The sequence below is a fragment of the Crotalus tigris genome, unplaced genomic scaffold, assembly GCF_016545835.1.
Source record: "Crotalus tigris isolate CLP2741 ecotype Arizona unplaced genomic scaffold, ASM1654583v1 scf7180000018322.853269, whole genome shotgun sequence".
NCBI classification, from domain to species: domain Eukaryota; kingdom Metazoa; phylum Chordata; class Lepidosauria; order Squamata; family Viperidae; genus Crotalus; species Crotalus tigris.
This window is the reverse complement of record NW_024096942.1, coordinates 843537-852162: the sequence shown is the minus strand read 5'-3', so window position 1 is coordinate 852162 and position 8626 is coordinate 843537. Positions and strand designations below refer to the sequence as shown.

The 8626-nt window shown below is 41.1% G+C and overlaps 1 long non-coding RNA gene across 1 annotated transcript; it reads right to left on the bottom strand.

Annotated features, from left to right (window-relative positions):
- Nucleotides 1–5669: 5669 nt before the first annotated feature.
- On the bottom strand, nt 5670–7013 carry LOC120311138. The gene is made up of 2 exons (XR_005557535.1): nt 6791–7013; nt 5670–5846 (listed from the first exon to the last, which is right to left on the bottom strand). It is a non-coding gene; the product is annotated as an uncharacterized LOC120311138 (long non-coding RNA).
- Between the last annotated feature and the right edge of the window lie 1613 nt (nt 7014–8626).

The window sequence follows — 8626 nt, the reverse complement described above, 5'->3', positions numbered from 1 at the left end:
AGCCAGGGAGTCACCCCGGGGGCATACTCACTTTCCACACACATCACACAGCACTCCAGCAACGGAGGATACCCGGGGGCATCCCAACAAATCATTCCCCGCAAGAGAACTGGCACACAATTCCCAAGGTTGGCCTGACCTTACCCCAAATCCTACAGGGGGTCAAACATACACAGAGTTAGTCGAGGAACCAAGTCCCGACTACAACAACCCTAGCACAAATCAGGGAACACCTGAGTTTTGGGAAAGTACAGAAACCCACACGAGCCCGAACACAGAATGGGGTTCAGGGAATGGACAGCCTCCTGACAGGTCTTGGACTGACCTAGGAGGTTCTACAGAGACGCCCAGCAGCGGCTATCACTTCAAGGGGCCTGAGGGTCTACAGCTAGGTAGGTCAACCAGGTCACAAAGTAACAGAAGCCCTGGCCTGACGAGCCCGGTGGGCAAGCAAGCAGGCCAGGCATCGGGGCACAGTCCTTGGAAGACACCAGGGCACAATAGAGAGAACAGGCTCACGCCTCCCTCCAGTCAGGGGACTTATGCCAGTAACCCAGAGCTAAGAAGGTCACAGAGAGCAAAGAAATCTCCTAAGTATCTAGAAGATTACATAACATTGCTGGCAAGGCAAAAGCCAGTAATCAGTGGGAGCACTGGGGAGCAAAATGTCATATAAAATAAATGTTGTATGTTGGTAGTAGTTTTAGCCCGGGGGAAAGGGGTGTTATGTCCCGAGCCTTTGCAAACGGCTCGGGCGTTTGCAGGCAGTCCCGGGCAGGTGCAAAGCTGCCCGGGACCAGACAGGCTGTCGCCAGCGCCGTGCGCATGCGCGGGTGCTGGCGCGGGAAAAGTAACCCATTTACCTGGGAGTTGCCTATATAAGAGGCTGCGAGGCGTTTGGGCGAGGCTGAAGCCATCTTCCTGTAAGCTGAACGCTGAATAAATGAAACTGAGAACTCCAGCTGCTTCTCGTGTCTGTTTTCCCGCCACGGACTCAACAGATAACCTTTATTGTCATTTTTTTTTTACTGTGGGCACAACGGCACACATCAAAAATGAAAGTTAGTTGCACGCTCCCAAAGTGAAACACACACCTAAGCATACTATATACAACATATGTATGGACCCACACCCCTACACATACGTAACAAATGAATATTAAACAGTGTCCATCTTGAATATATAACGGAAGGAAGAAGCTTAATGCTGTATGGAATGAAACTATGGCTGAATCTGGATGTTCTGCTTCGGATACCATGGAGCCCCCTCCCCCTCCCAGAAGGGAACAAGGAAAACAGGTCGTGTAGAGGATGTGTCGTGTCCCAGATGATGTTGTGGACCCTGCTCAAGCAATGCTTCTGTGCTGTGTCCTAGATGGGAGGGAGGGAGCTGCCAATGATCTTTTCGGCCGTCCTCACCACCCTCTGTACCGCCTTCCTGTCTGAAGCAGGGGTGCTTCCAAACCAGACTGTGATGCCGTATGACAGGATGCTCTCAATTGTCCCCCTGTAGAAAGTGGTCAGGACAGGGGAAGGAAGATGTACTTTTCTCATACGACGCAGAAAATGCAGGTGCTGCTGTGTCCGCTTCACCAGTGTCTCTCTGTTGAGCGACCAAGTCAATCTACTCGAAGAAGAAGAAAACACACAAAAATCTAGGACAGAACAGCTAATGGTAAAAAAATACGAGAAGAAACACTAAAAAAAGAGATAAAAATTGAAGAGCATAATTAATAATAACTATTTTAAAAAACCCAGCATCCTGTGAAATATTTAGGCATGTATCTGATAAACCAAGTCCTAAACAATGCTAAATAATTTAGAAAGTAGTACAGGAAGTCCTCAACTTATAACCATCCGTTTAGTGCAGCGGTAGGCAACCTTGGCTCTTTTATGACTTGTGGACTTCAACTCCCAGAATTCCTGAGCCAGCATGGCTTAGCTTGGAAACTTTCCCTTTCCCCTCAGCATGGCTGGCTCAGGAATTCTGGGAGTTGAAGTCCACGAGTCATAAAAGAGCCAAGGTTGCCTACCCCTGGTTTAGTGACTCTTCAAAGTTACAATGGCTCTGAAAAAAAGCGACTTATAGCCATTTTTCACATTTACGACGGTTGCAACATCCCCAGGGTCACATGATCAAAATTCAGACGCTTGGCAACTGACTCTCATTTATGATGGTTGCAGTGGCCCGGGGTCATGTGATCACCTTTTGCGACCTTTTGACAAGCCAAGTCAGATTCATTTAACAATCCTGTTACTCACTTAACAACTGCAGTGATTTAACCACTGTAGCAAAAAAAGGTTGTAAAATGAGGCAAAACTCACTTAACCAATGTCTCGCTTAGCAACAGAAATTTTGAGCTCAAATGTGGTTGTAAGTTGAGGATTACAGAAAACAGAAACACAGAATACAGTAGAACAGAATTGGAAGGGATCTTGGAGGTCTTCTAGTCCAGCCCCTTGCTTAAGCAGGAGACCCTCTACCATTTCAAACAAATGGCTGTCCAGTCTCTTCTTGAAACCTCCAGTGATGGAGCACCCACAACTTCTGGTGGCAAGCAGTTCCACTGATTAACTGAAGAAGTTATTTTTTATTATTTTTAAGATTGATTTTCACCTATTTGGATTGATTTTTTATTTTATTCTTTATTGGCCTGATTTAATTTTCTAATCCAATGGTTCCTCTTTTTATTAACAGAGGTATTTTTTTAATTAATTTATCTTTGCACCTGTATATTGTTATCTCTTTGGCTCAAGAATGGAAATCTGAATAAGAATTTTTTAAAAAACCAATAAAGAAAGGAGTTTTTCAAATCCAAGAAATCCATAACGGGACTAGCATGGAAATAATATTGCTTGCTTTGGGAAGGAATGTAGAAAAAGCACTGAGACAGTTTGCATTTCAAATGTTTGCCTCAGAGGAATATGTGTAAGTCTCTCATCTTAAGAAATCTGGACATGCAATTGAGGGGATTTCTAAGGGGATGAATTTTGAAAACATTCCGTATAAAGAATTACTTATTTGGTCAGGTACTGACTGGCAATTAAAATCTTTAGATGTATTAAGGCAAGAAAATATTTTACAGTCATGGTTGCAGTATTTACAAATAGTGGATAGGTGGACTCTAGATAAGAAAGTAGGAATAACATTAGCAGATGAAAATTTGGTAATTCAGATTAAAGATCAGAATCAGGCTCACATAAAAAGAATTTATAACGCGTTAATAGAATTGGATTCGGAAACGGAATTGGTTAAAGATTGTATGGTTAAATAGGCTCAGAATATCCAGGAATCGATTCTATTGGATTTATGGGAGATAATTTGGATTAGAAATGTTAAATTTACACAGGCTCAAAATTTAAGGGAAAATTTTTACAAAATGTTTTATAGGTGGCATTTTGATCCTAAAAAGTTGTCTTGTATGTATCCTAATTTACAGCCTAAATGTTGGAGATGCGGTAGTTCTGACGCAACTTACTGTCATGTTTGATGGACTTGTAAAAATATTAAGGCTTTTTGGATTATGATTTGGTGGAACATTCAAAAGATTTTTAAAAGGAAGATAAAGTTTACTCCTCAACTATTTTTATTAGGGATTTTTGAGGATTTTGATGTCAAAGAAACTATTTTAATGTTGAATCTAGTAACAGCAGCAAGTTTATTGATAGGTCAATATTGGAAGAAAGATTCGTTGCCTATTATAGAAGAATGGACACTTAAGGTTTCTAATTTAGCAGAAATGGCTAAAATTTCTGCTTATTTAAAGGATCATACACAAGAAAGATATATTATGGTATGGAGAAGATGGATAGATTACATTCAGATTAAATATGGAACTAAAAAGTTCCATTTATTTTATGATTAAATTTTAAATAATAATTATTATTAATAGCATTTTATAATGGAAATCATTTAGTTTATTTACTGTTATTATGGTTTTTTATAATAATTGTTTTTAAATGGATTTGTTTACAATATCATGATATTAAGGTTTAAAGGGAGTTAAGGGTTAAGTATGAATTTAGTTATTGTATAATTTGTTAAATTTAATTAGATTTTGTTTAATATGTTTGTAATAACCCTGTACTCGGCTCTGGGAAGTGGGGGGGTAGGGGGTGGGGGTGGGTGGGTTAGTGGGTTTATTTTTTGTTAATTGTCAATAAAACTTTTTCAATAAAAAAAAAGAAATCGGCATTAAAAATATTTGCTAATTTATATCAATCAACGTCAATAATTAAGCAGAGGTTTACAAAGATTCTGTACACTGTGATGGGGAACAGTGAACATAAAACGGTTAAAATTAAGCTTTAATTTTTTTTAATTTTTATTTATTTATTTATTTATTTGTAAAATTCATTAAAAACTCAAGAGACTAATAATCCACTCTCCTTTCAGAGTCAATGACATGGTCCCAGATTTTTATGACCTGTGCTTGAATAAAATTTACATCACATCCCACTTAAACCCTCTCGGGGACATATGGTCCCTTCAGGCTGCATAATCAGAAAAGCCATAGAAATTGTAGGTGCGCTTCCCACATGATAATGAGTTTGTGAATTACTAAAGTTCATATCTATGTAGGATCCTTCTCCTTGACAGGTTTGAACCAGTCCTTATCAAACTCTGCAGGGACACCTTGCTTTCTTACTTCAAAGAACTGGAAGCATTAATCAAAGAAGCTGTCAGTTACTGAAAACATTACTCAGTTCTGAGACCTATGGAAAGAAACAGATCCTACAATGTAAAGGAGGGCTAGAGTGGCCTAGAGTGATTGGCTGAAAGCAAGTAATTAGATCTGTGCCAAGGTCGTGGTGCTCTTGGAATTTTTTAAAGAAAAGTAGATGACTCAGCACTCAACCACACGCATGTAGGCAAAAAGAGGAAAATGCTGGAAGATTTCTCTACAGTAGTCCATATATGTTCTGATCTATAGCTCTATCGAGATAGATAGATAGATAGATAGATAGATAGATAGATAGATAGATAGATAGATAGATAGATAGAATCTATCATCTATCTATCTATCTATTGTCTATCAGATAAATAGATAGATAGATAGATAGATAGATAGATAGATAGATAGATAGATAGATAGATAGATAGAATCTATCATCTATTTATCTATCTATTGTCTATCAGATAGACAATAGATAGATAGATAGATAGATAGATAGATAGATAGATAGATAGATAGAATCTATCATCTATTTATCTATCTATTGTCTATCAGATAGACAATAGATAGATAGATATATAGATAGATAGATAGATAGATAGATAGATAGATAGATAGATAGATAGATAGAGTAGAGTAGAGTAGAGTAGAGTAGAATAGAATAGAATAGAATAGAACCTTGGAGGTCATCTAGTCCAACCCCCTGCTCAAGCAGGAGACCCTATACCATTTCAGACAAGTGGCTGCTCAGTTTCTTCTTAAAAACCTCCAGGGATTTCTGGTGGCAAGCTGTTCCACTGGTTAATTGTCCTCACTGTTAGGAAGTTTCTCCCCTTAATTCCAGGTTGCTTCTCTCTTTGGTCAGTTTCCCTCCATTGTTTCTTGTCCAGCCCTCTGGATTTTTAGGTTTTGTAAATTACATTTTCCCTTGTATTTTTTATTTCACACTATTGTGTTAGTATAAATATCTTAGGGTTTAAAATAAACTCCCCCGTTTGTTTAAGTGCTGTGACAACATTTCAGGCTTTATTGCAGGATTGTCGTTCATTTGCTGCTGAAAAACACTGAAGAGGAAATTTGCCTTGGTTGGAACAAGAGATTTCAGTCATGAGTCCTACTCAAATTTAGTGTCTTCTTCTCCTTCTCCTTCTACTTCCCTTTCCTCTACAACCTGGAAGATGAAAAACAAGACAAAAATTCTTAGTACTACTCCTCCTTCTCTAGGAGTTAAACTCTGTCCCTACTGAAAAAAAAGAGATCAGAATTTTGTTTAATAGCAGGATGCTTAGAAAAAGAAATCAGGTTTCAAAAATGGGTATTTTTATATATCGAATCCAACCTGCAGAGTTAACATTTGTTTAAAAATGTACCTCTTGAGTTTCCAGAGTTCTTAGGGGACTCCACAACAGATAAAATTGCATAAATGAAAATGAACTTTTTTTGACTGAGGCAAGACTAGAACTCGCCGTCTCCTGGTGACTGGCCCCAGGTCACCCAGCTGACTTTCAAGCTTAAGGCAGGACTATAAAATTCACAATCTCCTAGTGATCAGCCCCAAATCACCCAGCTTTCAAGCTTAAGGCAGGACTAGAATTCACAATCTCCTAGTGATCGGCCCAAAGTCACCTAGCTGGTTTTCATGCCTAAGGCGGGACTAGAACTCACAGTCTCCTAGTGATCGGCCCAAAATCACCCAGCTGACTTTCAAGCTTAAGGCAGGACTAGAATTCACAATCTCCTAGTGATTGGCCCAAAGTCACCCAGCTGGCTTTCATGCTTAAGGCAGGGCTAGAACTCACAGTCTCCTAGTGATCGGCCTAAAGTCACCCAGCTGGCTTTTATGTCCAAGTGAGACCAGAATTGCCAGCCACCTCATTCTTCAAAGCAATTGGAAAAAAAAAATCCCTATTCCTGCAGGCTGGATGTGAAGAACGTCTGACTTTCTATTCTACCATTTGCCTTCACCAGATCTTTTTTTTCCACTTTAAAAAATGGATACTCATTGCTGGTGACTTCATTTGACAAGGGCTCTGGGTGGTAGATCAATTCAGCTCATGAGACAGTCCATTTCCTCCATCCCAAAAGGCCCCCAAGAGGAAATTTCCCACAACCCACCTCTCCTCTTTCGGCCACCTTTTCCCCTTCTCCTGCCCCTGCCCCGTCGCCCGGAGCCCCCACCACGAGGCCTTTGTTTCCTCATCCAACGGCAGTTTCTACTACTGCTTCGGCTGTGGTGGAATCGTGCCATGGTGTCACTGAGGGCTAGGCATTCAAGCCGTGGGAGAGGAGTGGGAGCATCCAACAGGTTGAAGCAGTCTAGATTCCTTGAAGTGGCCCGGCTGACTCCCAGCCTTTTTATGGGCAAGCTGTGCATTGTGATGCAGGATGAAAACATCAGGGGTTTCTATGGAAACTCCAGCCCAGATACTGTGATGCCCTGTATTGTGTTTGACCCTCTAATCTGGGAGTGTCCAACCTTGGCAACTTTTAAGACCTGTGAACTTCAACTCCCAGAATTCCCCAGCCAGTGTTGCTGGGGAATTAATAGAATAACAGAGTTGGATGGGACCTTGGAGGTCTTCTAGCCCAACCCCCTGCTCAAGCAGGAGATCCTATACCAGTGTTTCTCAACCTTGACAATTTTAAGGCATGTGGACTTCAGCTCCCAGAATTCCACAGCCAGCAATGCTGGCTGTGGAATTCTGGGAGTTGAAGTCCACATGCCTTAAAATTGTCAAGGTTGAGAAACACTGCCCTATACCATTTCAGACAAATGGCTGTCCAGTCTCTTCTTAAAAGCCTCCAGTGATGGAGTCTCCACAACTTTTGAAGGCAGGTCGTTCCATTGGTTAATTGTTCTCACTATCAGACAATTTCTCCTTAGTTCTAGGTTGATTCTCTCCTTGATTTGTATCCATCCATTGCTTCTTGTCCTGCCTTCAGGTGCTTCGGAGAATAGCTTGACTCTCTCTTCTTTGTGACAGCCCCCCAAATATTAGAAAACTGCTATCATGTCACCTCTCATCCTTCTCTTCATTAAATTAAGTCCTTCTCTTCATTAAACTAGACATGCCCAATTCCAGCAACCGTTCTGCATATTTTTCAGCCTCCAGTCCCCTAATCATCTTTGTTGCTCTTCTCTGCACTCTTTCTAGAGTCTCATCTTTTTTACATTGTGGCAACCAAAGCTGGACGCAGTATTCCAAGTGTGGTCTTACTAAGGCATTGTAAAGTGGCATTAACACTTCACGTGATCTTGATTCTATCCCTGTGTTAATGCAGCTTAGGATTCTACCGGCTTTTTCGGCTGAAATTCTGAAAGTCCACAGATCTTAAAATTGCCAAGGTTGGACACCCAGTCTACAGCCTCAAAAATGCCTAGAAAAGCTATCTATTTTTGAGCGATTAATTCAACTCTTTGTTGGCTAAATTCTCATTTTTCTTCTCTCCCTAATGCTTTGTCTCAGGGGTAGGCAACCTTGGCCCCTTCATGACTCGTGGACTTCAACTCCCAGAATTCCTCAGCCAGCCATGCTGAGGGGAAAGGAAGAGTTTCCAAGCTGAGCCATGCTGGCTCAGGAATTCTGGGAGTTGAAGTTCACGAGTCAGAAAGCAGCCTAGGCCAGAGGTAGGCAACCTTGGCCCCTTCATGACTCGTGGACTTCAACTCCCAGAATTCCTGAGCCAGCCATGCTGAGGGGAAAGGGAGAGATTCCTAAGCTGAGCCATGCTGGCTCAGGAATTCTGGGAGTTGAAGTCCACAAGTCATAAAAGAGCCAAGGTTGCCTACCCCTGGCCTAGCTACTTACTAAAAATTCACCCAGAAAATTCCAAACCTGCCTCTCGCTGGAGAAGCATTTATAATTCTTTCCAAGTGCTGTGCTAGTTTGGAAGAAATTTTTACCCACCGTGAGGTGAACAATCAGGAAGAGCAGGCAGGCCACTCTTTTT